The 12709-nt window shown below is 51.0% G+C and overlaps 1 protein-coding gene across 2 annotated transcripts in view; it reads left to right on the top strand.

The window, feature by feature from the left end:
* The window catches only part of ELAPOR1 (endosome-lysosome associated apoptosis and autophagy regulator 1), a 93098-nt gene that overhangs the window by 59115 nt on the left and 21274 nt on the right, over nucleotides 1–12709 (top strand). The gene's annotated exons all lie outside the window — the stretch shown is intronic.

The raw sequence follows: 12709 nt of genomic DNA, 5'->3' as shown, positions 1-12709 counted from the left end.
GTTGAAAGAGACCTCATGAGATCATCAAGTCCAGCCCCCTGCCCAAAGCAGGACCAATCCCAACTAAATCAACCCAGCCAGGGCTTTGTGAAGCCACAACTTAAAAACCTCTAGGGATGGAGATTCCACCACCTCCCTAGGTAACCCATCCCAGTGCTTCATCACCCTCCTAGGGAAATGGTTTTTCCTAATATCCAACCTGGACCTCCCCCTCTGTAACCTGAGCCCATTGCTCCTTGTTCTGCCATCTGTCACTACTGAGAACAGCCTCTCTCCAGCCTCTTTGGAACCTCCCTTCAGGAAGTTGAAGGCTGCTCTCAAATCCCCCCCTCACTCTTTGCTTCTACAGGTTAAATAAGCCCAAATCCCTCAGCCTGTCCTTGTAGGTCACCTAATCATTGCTGTTGCCCTCCACTAGACCGCATCCGATGTGTCCGCATCCTTTCTGTAGTGGGGGCCCCAGAACTGGACTCAATACTCCAGATGTGGACTGATTAGTGCTGAATAAAGGGGAATAATCACTTCTATAGATCTGCTGGCAGTGCTCCTCCTAATGCACCGTAATATGCCATGAACTTTCTTGGCTACAAGGGCGCCCTGTTGACTCATGTCCAGCTTCTCATCCACTGTAATCTCTAGGTCCTTTTCTGCCGAACTGCTGCTTAGCCAGTCGGTCCCCAACCTGTATTAGTGCTTGGGATTCTTCCATCCCAAGGGCAGGACTCTGCGCTTGTCCTTGTTGAACCTCATTAGATTTCTTGTGGCCCAATCCTCCAATTTGTCTAGGTCACTCTGTACCCTATTCCTTCCCTCCAATGTATCTACCTCTCCCCCTAGCTTGCTGAGGGATGATTCATCCCCTCCTCCAGGTCATTGATAAAGATCAAGACCAGCCCTAGAACCGATCCTTGGGGTACTCCACTTGAAACTGACCGCCAAGCAGACATTGAACCATTGATCACTACCCATTGTGCCTGATAATCCAGCCAGTTTTCTATCCACCTTACAGTCCATTTATCCAATCCAGACTTCCTTAACTTGCTGGCAAGAATATTGTGGGAGATAGTATCAAGAGCTTTGCTAAAGTCAAGGTAAATCACATCCACCGACTTCCCTATGTCCACAGAGCCAGGTACCTCATCATAGAAGGTTGGTGAGACATGATCAGTCAGGTTGGTCAGACATGACTTGCTCTTGGTGAATCCATGTTAACCATTCCTGAACACTTTCCCCTCTTCCGAGTGCCTCAGAATGGATTCCTTGAGGATCCCTTCCATGATTTTTCCAGGGACTGAGGTGAGGCTGGTGTGTAGTTTTCTGGAATGTCCTTCCCTTTCTTAAAGGTGGGCACTATGTTTGCCTCTTCATTGCCTTGGCCTGAGGAACTAAAGCTGCATTTCCTTACAAGGGAGCACTTGGTCTGACCAGCCTCTGCCCCAGCCCAGGGAATCCTCTTGTACGGTTCCCAACCAGGCCTACCGCATCAGCTCCCTCTGGAAAATACCCTCAAGACCTTCAAAGACAAAAGAGTTGGAATCCTCTCACAACGTCTTTAGGAAGTGGCTTCAAACTCCCTAGGTAGAGAATTTACCTCAGAGATGTCTCCAGTTAGGCTGTGTCCACCTAGATGCCCACTGGTTTGTGAGCTAGTTCCAGGAGGAACTAGCTCACAAACCAGTGGGCATCTAGGTGGACACAGCCTAACTGGAGACATCTCTGGTACTGTTGTTGCCAGCAAACTGAAGTACTTTAAGAGCTTAGGCTCTGGAGGTGAAAGGAGTGGTAGAGAGGCCAGGACTTCTGCACCAGGAATAGCAGAATCTCCTAGGGTAGAGCCCTGAAAATCCACAGATCTCTGGGGTTCGTTTTTATGGATATACATGCAGATCTGGATACAAACTTTTGTATCCACACAGGGCTCTACCATAGAGCTTCCGTCTCTAGTGCTTCAGTTCCCTAAGGGTACATCTACACTGTGACACTATTTCGGGATACTTCCAATATTCCGATATAGCTATTCCCAGGGCTTGACAAATAACCCGGAAGAGCTGGCGCTGAGCTATCTGCGCATGCACAGAATGCAAAACCGCCCGAAACCGCCCATCTGGTGCGTGGGGCTCGCCACCGCTTGGCGAGCCCTGGCTATTCCACATTTTAACAGAGCGCCCATTATTTCAAAATATCTTTTGAAATAACGGATGCGCTATTCCAACATCCCTGTAAACCTCACTCCGTGAGAATTAAGGGACATTTCAGAATGGAGGTTTATTTAGAAACTTGGCGCTGTGTAGACAGCACAAAATGACAAAATAAGCTATTTTGAAATACACTCGAAATAAACTACGCAATTTGCACCCTAAGACACCAGGACAACTCCTACTGGCCGTTCATCTGGCACATGAGGCTTGTCAAGACTGTTCCCCATTCTGGGGCTATGTCTAGATCAGGGCTACTCAACTTTGGAAGCCTCGGGCCACAGTGATACTCACAGCACATGCCGAGGGCCGCAACTTAAGTGTGGTTGCACATACATGCAAAAAGCTTCTGTCACGCTGCCGGGCATGAATATAAAGATTAAGCCTTAAGGCACGGCACCAACCCAAACGTGGCCAGTGCGAGCCAGTCAGCACCTCTCAGGCTCTGCCCACAAGGCTAAGCAGCCAGCACTTCCCACAATGCCCCAGTGCTCCCGGAAGCTCCTCCCTGGGGACTAGAAATGCCAACGCCCTGTACCTGTCTGTTCCCACCAGCCGGTCCGCTTGCATCTTTCAGTGCTCACCCCACCTGGGAGCTGCCTCACCGCAGTGGACCGTGTTCCCAGTGGAGGCCACATTCAAAAGATCCCACCCGCAGGCCATGTGCTGAACCCCAAGTAAACCCAAATCACACCGCGGGCTGCAAAGGAACAGGCTGCGGGCCGCATACGGTCCACAGGCCGTGTATTGAGTAGCCCTGGTCTAGATTATGGAGTTTTCCCAGAATACCTGCGTTATCCTGGGAAAACTCTGCTGCATCCAGGGAATGTCTCTGCTCTTCCGACATTTTTTGCAGAAGAGCAGACGTGCTCTTTTGGAAGCCCCGTCTTTCTTGTTCCGTGAGGAAGAAGGGCTCTTCAGAAAGAGGAGGTTTTTCTGAAATTTGGCCCGGTGTAGATGGGCCAAATTTCAGAAAAGCCTCTTTTGACAAAACTATCAGAAAAAGGGGACCTTTAGGGTTCCTTTGTGCCACTGGAGTGCAAAGTGGTTCTAGGGCATAAGAGAACCGAGCCTGTTGTTCATTGTTTTGTCTGTATTGTGAGGCTTCTAAGGATGCACAGGGCACTGTCAAATAATTAAAACAACATTTGCAAATATTGTTTTATAACATTTTGCCATCCATATTGCCTGACCTTGGAGAATCTTTTTATTTCTAGTAGAACGCTGGTAAGAGAATATCAGGGAGGTCATAACGTTTAAATAGTTGGTGTGGCAGAAAGTAATAATTTAAATTCCACATCTACGTATGCAGGCACACTACAACCTGAGTTATTTTTAAATACTGTGAATTCTAACCAAGTGCTTTGCCTTTTGCGGTGAATAGTTTTAATGCCATGGGGCTGTTCATGTGACTACACACAATGCTAACCAACATCTATTGTCAGACTGAGCCATGGGCCCCTAACCCAGCCATCTGATCCATGTTTGCAACCCTGCACATGTGGCATTCCAGAGGCCCCTCCTTGTGATGCAGGTATCTGTAAAATGCCACGCACACCTGTGTGTCTGACTGACAAAACTAACAGCCCACTAATGAAAAACATTGTGTGCCTGGTGGGGGCTACGCCCCTGGGTTCTGTGCCTCCTGGCGAGATTGTTTTGTGTGTCTCAGGCTCGCGGTGTCCCTATCACTGCCACGAAGGCAAGGGTACCCCGCTATCAAAGCCCTGTTCATCATAGGGAGTCAAGGCATGGAAGGTCAGTCCCTCTGTTAGTCCACAGGGCCTCCCCTGTTTCTTGCTGGCTGCCCACCAGCCGGAGGAGGGTTGGGTGGAACCTGGTCCCACCCACTTGCTTCGGGTTCCAGTCCAGGGCCCTATGGGGGAGAGTAGTCGCGAGTGGGTGGCGAGGCTGGACCCTTGCTCCACTCAACAGCGGTCCCTCCCTGGACCACTTCCCCAACCCTTCCTGTGTACTTCCTCCCGATGCCTTGGGACAGGTTTTTTTGTAGGCTGCCTAGGGTCAACCTCTTGTGCTGGGCTGCTCTGTTCTCCTTCACCTCTCTCTCGCCGGCCAGCGGTCAGTCAGTCCCCCCTCCCGCCTTCCCTGAGGGAGGGTTTTTATGGTTTGCCTATTAGCCTTAACTGGCTGCAGGTGTTCTGATCAGCCATCCCTTCCGGCTGATGACAGAGGGGCTTCAGGTGTTGAACTGGCTGGGCCGCAGTCTCTGGCAGCCTATACCGGGCACATAAAACCACAGAACCAGCTCCCCGCGTATCTGCCTTCCATTAGGCTTTTGCAGCCCCCTGCTCTCAGACTGCCACAGTTGACTCTACATTTGGCCAGTCAAGTGTAGAATCAGTGTTGGGCAGTTCATGTCGCTCTCTGTTGCACATGTAACCCACAAGCCTAACAGGGAGAGATCTCTTTAAGAGCTGTAGCAGGCCCGTATGCAGGGTGTGCACGCGAAGGGTATGAACGCACCACTCCATGGTCCCTCAAGTAAGCATGAGGCAGTGTGCTGCCCCAGCCTCCCTCCCCCGTGCTCTGGCCGGCTGGGAGAAGGCAGAAGTGGCACGTTGCCCCAGCTGGCCAGGGAAAGGCAGAAGCAGTGAACTGCCCCAGCCTCCCTCCTTCTTGCTCCAGCCTGCCTGGGGAAGGCTGGGACTGATTTCCCCCCCCTTTTCTCTCCTCCCCCTCCCCCCCCGGTTATTTCCCCCAGGAGTGAGGCCAGAGGCAGGGCTAGGCTGCCGGAGTGGGACAACCACCAGCTCCATCCACAGCTCGCACCCCCCCATGGAAATTCCTGCATTAAGGCCTATATAGGGAAGTGGGGGAAGGAATGAGATGTCTGGGTTGTCATATTGCTGTAAGGCTGATGCACAATCCACACTGCACCCACAGTGTTCTGGAATTGAGTGTGGTAGTTTTGGGTTCCCTATAGCTAGACTCATACTCTATTAGTAGAGCCCTGCACAGATACAAATGTGTATCCATAGACCTGGATATCCGCAGATTGAAATTGGTATCTGCTGACCACATGGCTAGGAGGGGCTGCCGGTGCAGGGGAACTGAAAGCCATGGTGGGTGCCTGTGCAAGATGCAGGGAGGCCGGTTCTGTGCTCCCAGAAGGGGCAGAGCTGGGCAAACAAGTCTCAGCAACACCTGGAACGTGTCATGCTGCCCCCCTCGGCCCTTAGAGTCACCTGGAGTATGCCCCCTTGGCAATTTAAAGAACAACAGCCCATTAGAATCACTGAGTCCAAGGGAAACTGCCCTCTCCTCCCCATTGCTGGGCCTGGCCGGGTGCTAGATCCTGGGATCAGCTGTAACATGCATGCTGCTGAAAGTCAGGCAGTGTAGCTGCTGTTTCAGCTCTTTTGCTGACAAAATACGCCCACCCGCAACAAGTGGCATTCCCATTGTCATCAGGAGAGCGCTTCTGCCCAGCACACTGAGCACACTGCTACTTGCCACCGCAAAACTTTTGTCTTGAGGCGAGGAGTAACACCGCGGAAGGACGCAAGTTTGTCTGTTGCCAGTGTAGACCTAGCCAGCCTGCTGCCATCTGCATGAAAACTGCAGCTTATTCTTCGAGGAATGTTCCCGTGGGTGCTCCAGCTTGAGCAAGCAGCTGCCCTCATCTTAACTCTTTTATCTGCATTAGATACAAACCTGCACTGGGCTGCCAGCACCAGCTAAGTGTATGACCGCACATAATAACCAGCCGGTACCAGTTCAAGCCTCACTGCTGGTGCAGATAATGCAAATGCCTGTGGTGCCCATTCCACTCCCTCCGCCTCTGCTGCTTCAGTTTACACCACCGCAAAGCTGACCGAAGTGTCGGTACTAGGGTTGCCAGTTTGGGACAGAGAGCTCCCTTAGTGCCGCGAGGTTCAGGTTTTCTACAACACGGGCTTCGGCATTCCCTCCGTTGAGTGAGGAGGACAATGAACTGATCCAGACACACGTGCCCAGAAGTTTGTTGCCCAAACCAGCATAACAGGTGCAACAATGGCAGCAACCACCATCCAGATCCGCTAACGTGTCATACGGGAACGCGTGGGCTGCATGCAGAGCACAACAATCTCAGCAGCTGCCGTTACCACAGATGCCTGAACCTCCGGTCCCCGCTGCTCAGGCGCCTGACCGGTCTTGCTTCTCAGAAGATGAAGACAAAGTGGACATTACAGGAGCAGAGCGAACAACAGATTCACCCCCGTCTAGCCACCTTCCATTTTCGTTGCCGGTTGACACAATAATGCCTCCTCCCCCCCCCCCCCCCCCCCCCACCAAATGCAGGGAACAATTTTAAATCTTTTCAAGAACTTTTTAAAGGTGGCAGACACACTGGAGATATCCCTGTCAGCTCTACCTGGGACCCAGCACAAGCTGACGAACATCCTGCATGCTCCTCATGCCAAGCTAGCGATTCCCATAAACGAAGAACTCGTGGATCCTGCCAAAACTGAGGCAGCAACAATTCCCCAAACTTGCAAAAGACCTGATTGCAAGTACTATGTGGCCCCAAAGGTGCAGACTTCCTGTTCTCACACCCCATGCCAGACTCCCTAGTGGTCGAGGCAGTCAACCAGAGGTGCAAACAGAAGGCTATGCGCACAGTTCCTTACAACAAGGACTGGAAACGCCTGGACCTCACGGGCAAGAAGGCTTATTCATTAGCTAGCCTTCAGCTCTGAATTGCAAATTGTCAACCTCCTCACTTAATAGATACACACCACATATTTGACCAGCTTTCAAATTTTATTGAGTGCCTTCCTGACAATATCAGAGGGGGAGCCGTGTTAGTCTGAATCTGCAAAGGTGGCAAGGAGTCATGTGGCACCTTATAGACTAACTGAAGTGTTAGAGCATACGCTTTCGTGGGCAAAGACCCACTTCGTCAGATGCACGTTCTTATGCTCCAACACTTCAGTTAGTCTATAAGGTGCCACAGGACTCCTCGCTGCTTTTCCTGACAATAAAAAAGAGCAATTCAAAGCAAACATCAGCAAAGGACCTTTGATTTCCTGAACAGTTCTCCAGGCTGCGTTAGATTCAGCAGACAGAGCCTCAAGAACCCCAGCTTCAGCAATTGTCATGAGATGTGCCTTGTGGCTCCAGCTTTTGGGGTTTCTGAGGGAAGTCCAAGCCATGGTCAAGGCTCTCCTATTTGAGGGCACAAAGCTATTTGCAGAATCCACCAGTGCCTTGCTCTATACACTGAAGGAATCACGAGCCACCCTAAAAACCCTAGGCATCCACATACCTGTGAATAAAAGAAAACAGGGAAGGCCATATACACAGAGATACAAGCCAACTCTGTTTAACTAACAGCCAAGACACTATGACAATAGGCGCCACCTAAGGCAGAACAGGTGCAGAGAGGCCTCCGACTAGGCAGCCGTGCAACAACCATCAACTTCGCATCAGGCATTTTGAAGGTCTGGTTGAGGGTCCGACAGCACTGAGATTTTCGAGACAGCAATCCAAACTCTGTACATCACTTGGCAGAAGACTAACTGCATTCTATCCAGCGTGGCAAACCATCACCACTGACAAGTAGATGCTGGACATAACCAAAGCAGGTTAGTGCATCCCATTCCTTACTGGGGTTTCACAGGTACGTACTTACCTGATATATCCACATCAAGCAGGACTATCACTAAGCTCAATTAAAGTGCATCTCGCTGCCATAGCAGCTCTACATCCTCCACTGCAGAGCTATTCCATCTTGACTCACCTGTCCATCAAGATGTTCCTCCAGGGCCTACACAATATGTTTCCACTGTGAAGAGATCCATTTCCAGCATGCTCAGGACTGGAAATTCCTGGTGCTCAGGGCACTGATAGACAAGCCCTTCAAACCATTAGCTATCTGTTCCCTTCTACATCTATCTATGAAGGTTGCCTTCCTAGTTGCAATTACTTCTGCAAGAAGAGTGGGCAACCTAAGAGCACTAATGACAGATTCTCTGTACACAATATTTCATAAGGGCAAAGTGGTCCTCCATACTCACCCTAAATTTTTCCCAAAAGTACTTACCTTTTTCTACTGTAACGAACCCATATACTTACCAATCTTTTTCCCAAAACCCCACAAGGGCCACAGAGAAAGGACGTTACACACCCTCAACGTCCACAGGGCAGTTGCCTTCTACTTACAATGCATGGAATCCTTTCACAAAACTCCACAACTCTTCATGTCATCTACAGAGAGGTCAAAATGGTTATCCATGTCCAAACAAAGACTGTCTAAATGGGTCTCGGGCTGCATACATCTAGCCTACACTATGTTCCAAAAGGAGCCCCCGTCCACCATACGGGCTAACTCCACGAGAGCAATGGCAGCATCAACAGCGTTCCTCCGGGGCGTACCAACAGAGGAAATCTGCAAAGCTGCCACATGGGCCTTGGCGCACACTTTCACGCAACACTATGCCATCCAGTCGTTTGTGGAGGCTAGTACGCATTCTAGCTAAGTGATACTTGCAGTTACTGAGTTAAATTCACTGAGGCACCCACCACCGAGCACGACCACTGCTTTATAATCACCTCAAGGTGGAGCACCCACAGGGAGGGGCACGCCTTGAAGAAGAAGGGAAAGTTACTTTGGAATTGTTTGAGGTGGTTGTCCGCATGGATGCTCCACCACCCATCCTCTTCCCCTCAGCTTCAGATCCAGCTACATCCGGTTCACAGGGGGTGGTTGGCTGCGCACATGAGAGCCGTTTCAAATGTCGCACACTGGCATTCGGTGTGTGCAGCGGACTGGGGCACTGCTCTCAAAAGTCTCTGACTAGTGGTGCTGGTGCACCTCAAGGTGGAGCACCCATGGGGACAACCATCTGGAAGAACTCCAGTTATTGCACAGGTGAGTAACCTTCCCTTTTCAGAACCCTGAGCCCACACGCTGACAGTGACAGAATCACGTGTACTTGAGCCATCACTGGGTCAATTCATGCTCGATATTTAGACAAATGTCTTCAGTTTCTAGTTAAAGTCACTGCTACAGTATCCTAACCAGATAAATCACCAGCTGGGGAGAACTATTTATCATCAGTGTGCACCTCTGGTTAATTCATTGTGTCTTCCAAAGGAACACGCAGACTCAAACTGACACTTACGTAATACGGGACTTCTTTTACTTACTAGAGTGATAGAGGAAAGGGGAATATGTCTGCTGACTGTATTTGGATGAGTAACCAGAAATGGTACTATTGTAATGTATGGTAAAAGCACAAGAAGCTTATGGTAAGCTGCTAAATGTTTGTACCAGTACTGGGAGATGAAGAATGTATTTGACAATAGTTTTAGTTGCATTTAGTGGTAAAGATTTCACCATCAGTAATTTCACAGAGAGCACCAAGCAACTAATAATTTCAGATTAATTAATGTTTCGAGGAAGAATACAAAGGAAGAGTTGCGTAGCATTCCTTCTACCCATGCTGTTAGTTTTACTTTTTGTTAGAAGCACAACCAGCAGCTTCTGGTTTCTGGTTCAAAATCAGACTGCCTTTACCCTCATAGAATCATAGAGCTGGAAGAGATCTCAAGAGGTCATCAAGTCCAGTCCCTTGCCCAAGGCAGGACCAACCCCAACTAAATCAGCCCAGCCAGGGATTTGTCAGGCCGAGACCTAAACACCTCGAGGGATGGAGATTCCACTCCCTTCAATGCTTCACCACCCACCCTCCTAGGGAAATAGTTTTTCCTAATATCCAACCTGGACCTCTCCCACCACAACTTGAGACCATTGCTCCTTGTTCTGCCATCTGTCACCACTGAGAACAGCCTCTCTCCAGCCTCTCAGGAACCTCCCTTCAGGAAGTTGAAGGCTGCTACCAAATCCCCCTCCCCCCAGCACTGATTTTAAAGCTAAGAGTAATATAGATATGTCTATTAATACAGATGGACTGTGGCTTTGCTTTGTGAAACACTGAAGAATGTTTAGATTTTCCATATTTCACTGCTTATTTTTACTACAGCAGATCTCTTTTCCTTCCCTTTTTAAAGATTCTTTTAGTTCGGTACAAGTATGGGAGAAAGAAGTCTAATATCAAGTGCACTAAGCATACCCCCAAAAGATGTAAAAATCCTACATTTTAGTCTTCCAGGACAGTTCAAAACAGAGTGATTCCATTTCTAATTAATTAGAATATAAATTTATGGAGTAAACTTACTACTAGTGCTGTAGTAAAACAGCTCCCAAAATGCTATTTTGTGTTTATCTGTTCTTTTTTTTTATAGAAGTGTAAAAAATTATTCTCATTACTGTTTTATCACTATTGTTGATTTATAACTGTGTGGGTACGTTTACATTGCAGCGTTTTTCTGGAATAACGGCTGTTATTCTGGAAAAACAGTATTTGTGTCCACATTGCAATTGCATTTTTGACAGTCGGAAGACTGGAGGGCTTTTTCAGACGGCGGTAAACCTCTTTCTACAAAGAATAACTCCTGTTCTGGCGTGTGTGGATGCGGAAGAAAAAAGAGGCCTCCGGGAAACAACACGGGTGCCCTGCTGGCTACTCTGTCCACGCTCATCACAACTCTCTAGTTCCTGTCTCCTGGCAGCTCTTAAAGCTGCAGGCACCTGGGACAATGTTTGTGGCAGGAAGCCGGCCCTGGGAAGTGCACCTCACCACACTGCTCACATTGTCACACGCCTCAGCACCCATGGCCCAGCCTCAAGCCCCCTGAGAGCTCACTGGCCCTCCCACGGAGCATGCCCAGGGCTCCCAGGAGCCTTCCAGGGGCACCAAATGATGTGCACTGTCCTGGTCTGGGGCGGAGATCCTGGCACTCCAGCCACAGCAATGTGAACATATGTGGGCGGATGGCCGAGGCCCAGTCCTGCCCCTACTTTAATGAGCTCCACCACATCCTGGGGGCCTCTTCCCAACCCCTGGTCATGGACTCAGGGCTGGAGATGCCCATCATCACCTGCTGGAGGGTCCCGGAGGAGGAGGAGGAGGAGATGTCCAGCACCGTCATCCTCAGCCTGGAGCCGGTACCCTAGGGCCTGGAGGGATTGTCAGGTGAATGCTCTTAGTTTTACACACCCACAGGGTGGGGGTGGTGGGTGCTGAGGGGCTAGGGGGTGCTCATTGCTCGGCCTGACCCTTGTGCTGCAGTCCACGTACGTGGATGCACATGCAGTGCCAGTCTGAACCATGCAGCCCCATGAGGCAGCCCTGGAGCACCCCCAGGCTTCTGCTCTCAGACTCTGGGGAGGCCACACACACATCTGTCCCCTGGGGGGGGGGAACGCCCTCCCCCCACCAGCCACGCACGTCTGCACACAGACCGAGGGATGCCGCACATGAGCATGCCTGTATGCTTGAGGCACCACCTGCTCCTGGAGACAGCACTGCCAGGCGCAGGAGTGTGTGTGCACAGGCCCCATGGAAGGCCAGGCAGCTGCAGGCCCCTCTCCTGCCCCTTGGATCTCAGTGTGGCCAGACACGTCCCTTTCTTGCTTGTCCTCTGGGCCCCTGTGAGGCAGGGCCTGCTGTGCAGGCCACACATAGCCTTGCTCCCAGGACATCACCATGCTGTGGCCCAAGGACTGTTGCTCACAGGAGGAGGGCAAGTCCTCACGGACAGTGTCTGCAGGGATGACTGACCAGCTCTCCCTCTTTATTCTCCACAGCCGGCCAGTCATGACTGAGGGGCAGTCGCCAGCAGGCGAGCCAGCCGCCCAACCCTAGGAGAGCCACAGGTGTTGGAGGGTCCAGAAGGACCTTATGAGGGAGCACATGGGTGTCCTCCGGGACATGCTGCAAGCCCTGGCCCAGAAGGTCCGGGGTGATGCCCAATGACAGACCCAAATGTGGACTGAGCTGGTGCAGCAGGGCCGCAACGTGTGTGCCACCATCTGGGAGATGTCATACCCGGTTCCTGTTTCTGCTCCTGCCCCTGTCCACCTCCCCTACCAGGCCTATCCCCCTGTTGTCCACAACCCCTGAGGTCGGCGAGGTCCCAAGACCCGAGGTGGAACTTCCAGCCCCTCCACATGCCACTCCCAGACCCAGCTCTGAGCCCCCCTTCTAATCCTCCTATCCAGGTTCTCAGCCACCCTCCTCCCCAGTTTCTTTTATTATAAAAAAAAATACAAAGATTTTGTTTTAACATAAACTGCTGTATTTATTGAGTGTAGGGGAAGGGAGGGGTTGTTGTGGCAAAGGCACAGGCCCCTAGTGGGGAGGCCCTGGGGAGAGTTACTGGGGTCCTCCCAGATGTGCACCCCCAGTTGATGGGCCTGGCAGATGGCAGCTGTGCGTGGCTGCTTGAAGACCTATCCCTCCCAGCTGGCCTCTGCCTCCCACCCCAGAAGGAAGGCCTCCCCCTTGCTCTCCACAATGTTGTGGAGAACACAACAGGCCGAGATCACCTGGGGATGTTCTGCTCCCCCACATCCAGTGGGTCAGGAGGCACCTGAGCCTTGCCTTCAAGTGTCCAAAGGCGCATTCAGCCTGGATGTGGGCCCTGCCCAGGCGGACATTGAAACG

Source organism: Pelodiscus sinensis, chromosome 27 (assembly GCF_049634645.1).
Source record: "Pelodiscus sinensis isolate JC-2024 chromosome 27, ASM4963464v1, whole genome shotgun sequence".
In the NCBI taxonomy this organism is placed as follows: domain Eukaryota; kingdom Metazoa; phylum Chordata; order Testudines; family Trionychidae; genus Pelodiscus; species Pelodiscus sinensis.
Note: the sequence above shows the minus strand (reverse complement) of the source record. Positions and strands in the feature narration are given on the sequence as shown.